The sequence below is a fragment of the Camellia sinensis genome, chromosome 10, assembly GCF_055761805.1.
Source record: "Camellia sinensis isolate YWXY chromosome 10, ASM5576180v1, whole genome shotgun sequence".
NCBI lineage: Eukaryota > Viridiplantae > Streptophyta > Magnoliopsida > Ericales > Theaceae > Camellia > Camellia sinensis.
This window is the reverse complement of record NC_138970.1, coordinates 126,826,694-126,829,546: the sequence shown is the minus strand read 5'-3', so window position 1 is coordinate 126,829,546 and position 2,853 is coordinate 126,826,694.

Below are 2,853 nucleotides of genomic sequence, written 5' to 3'. Positions count from 1 at the left end.
ATGCAATGGCTATGATTGCAACTTTCCCTATCTTACCAACAGGGCGATATACTAGGTTGGTTCAGTATCCAGAACTGAGGCGCCAACATGTTGCCTCAATCTATGGGGCTTCCATACAGATTTCAAGCCGAGGGTAAACCCCTGGGTATTTAAACCAGGCTTTAGTCTCGGAACTCCCGAACCTTTGCGTTCTAGGCATAAGCCGTTCGAACTCTAGTTTCCACCGTCCCAGTTGGTCTTCTAGGAACTCATCGCAAACATAGGCAGGTGGCTTTACCAGACCACCGAAAAGTCGTTTGGGCACGACAAACACCAAAGGAATTGCACCTTCAGAGGATTTAGGGTCACCTAGACCGGGGATACCTGCGCGGTTCGTCTGGTCGCTCCAGCCTCAAATGAACCGTACATACAATATCGTGTCTGAAAAGAAAACAAACTTAACAGGTACCATATTGTTAGCAATATGCATGACAATGCAAATGAACTGCACACATCAATGTGCCGAAGGTTTTACACCTCCCAAGGATTTAAGGTCTCCTAGACCGTGAGTGTTTAAGGTCTCGCCAGACCGTGCGCGCGTGTTTAAGGTCTCGCCAGACCGTGATGCAAAATGTATGCATGACAATGCACCGAAGGTTTCGCACCTCCAAAGGATTTAAGGTCTCCTAGACCGTGCGTGTTTAAGGTCTCGCCAGACCGACGATATGCAGAACAATGCAAGAATGAGGCACGCATGCCGATGCAAATGAAGCATGATACAAGATGATACAACTGAGACACGCAGGCCTCATAAAATGCAAAATGATACAAGTGTGACACGCATGCCACATGGGATGCAAAATTTTGAAAAAGGGACTTATACGCTACGCGAAGCTGGCTTATATTCAAAACAATGCAATGTACTAACAAGTACAAGTAAGGTGCGCGAGATAGCGCGAGAGGATACATGCAATATGCAAGTGAGGTGCACAAAACAGTGCGACGCGCAAAACAGCACGAACAATTTTGAAATGCACAAAACAGTGCGATGCGCAGAACAGCGCGAACAACTTTGAAATGCACAAAACAGTGCGATCAATTGAAATGCACAAAACAGTGCGATGCGCAGAACAACGCGAACAATTAACTGCACAAAACAGTGCGGTGCGCAGAACAGCGCGAACAACTTTGAAATGCACAAAACAGTGCGATGCGCAGAACAATGCGATTGAAATGCACAAAATAGTGCAATTGATTGAAATGCACAAAACAGTACGATGCGCAAAATAGCGCGAACAATTTTGAAATGCACAAAACAGTGCGATCGATTGAAATGCACAAAACAGTGCGATGCGCAAAACAGCGCGAACAATTTTGAAAAATAGACTTAAATGCGTAACAACGCACGTGTTTCGAGATGCACGACGATGCATGGAATGAAAATGCAATGACAATGCATGAGAAATGTGCATGACAATGCAAAAGGGGTGCGTGTTACAACGCATGTAGTATGCATAACAAAGCGAATTTGAGGCGCATGACAGCATGATGTAATGCACCGAAATAGTGTGATGAACGTGTGCAACACACATGGGGCAACTTTTGAATTCAAAAGGATACAAAAAGGATACACCTTGCACGAATTCGAGTGCCACGCACAGAAGACACGACCCGAGGTCACAACGGAGGCCGGTTGAGCGTCGGAGATGCACTTTCTTGCACTTTCTTGAGCTATGAAGACCACAAACTTCTCATATGGCCTAAACAAGGCTGTGGGAACCCCACCGGCTGGGAAAGGATGTCACCGGCTATCCACTGGCATCAAAATAATTCCATCGGCACAAAACAATGCCGGCCGGCACAAAATATTGCCGACCGGCAAACAGTTGCTGATTCGGGGCAGATTCGACTTTTCACTTTGGGTTTTTTAAAATAGGGTTTCAAAACCCTATTTTCTCATTCCTCTTTCGCCGAAATCCTTCACACTCTCTCTCTAGAGCTTTTCCCTCTCCTTTTTCGCCCGTTTCTTCGCGTTCTACGCCCGTTTCGTCGTCGGATTCGCGATTTTCTTCGCGTTTCGGACATTTTCAACCGATCACATCTTTGTTTCGGTGCCTCGTTTGGTGTTCCCACCTTTTCAGGGTTTGTTCCCCTTGCTTTCCTCTTCATTCCCGTGCCTTTTCACATTCCGGCCTTTCCGACCCTCTCGGGAGTTGACTTTCCGGTTGACTCTTCGTATTCCGGCCCGGTTTTCCTTTTTCCGGCCATTTTCCATCATTCTCTACATGGCGGACGACATTCCACGTGGCGGGACTCCCCCGGACCACGAGATGGATCCCGGGGTCGAGCTCCTACCGTTGAGCGAGCGCCCGTTCGACCCGGCGACCTACCGACCGGCGGTCCATGTTCTGCCCCCCGACGGCCTGCGTCAGTTCCGGAGCTTCGAGAGGCATGTGGCGCCTGAGCTACTACTACGCGAGCCTACCTCCCACCTTTTATTCGGCACTTCCGAGGTAACTCTCTGTCTTCTGCTTTACTTTCTGCAATGTAGGATACAAAACTGTCATAGTTAGTTGTATTCTTTAACTACTTGAATCTGACATGCTATATGCCGTAGACTGTAGACATACATACAACTGATATCTGCTTGAGACTGACACATGCACACACACTGCATTAGCCCTGAATCACTCAAACACACCGCACTCACTGTATTTCACTGCGTACACACTGGCACCCAGTATTTGTCTGAATCTGTTGAATTTGCACACATGCTATATCCGTTCTGGAACACCCAAACACGCTGACACATCACACGTATTATTCCGCTGTAAACACACCGGCACCCGGTATTTGCTTGAATCTGACAAACTT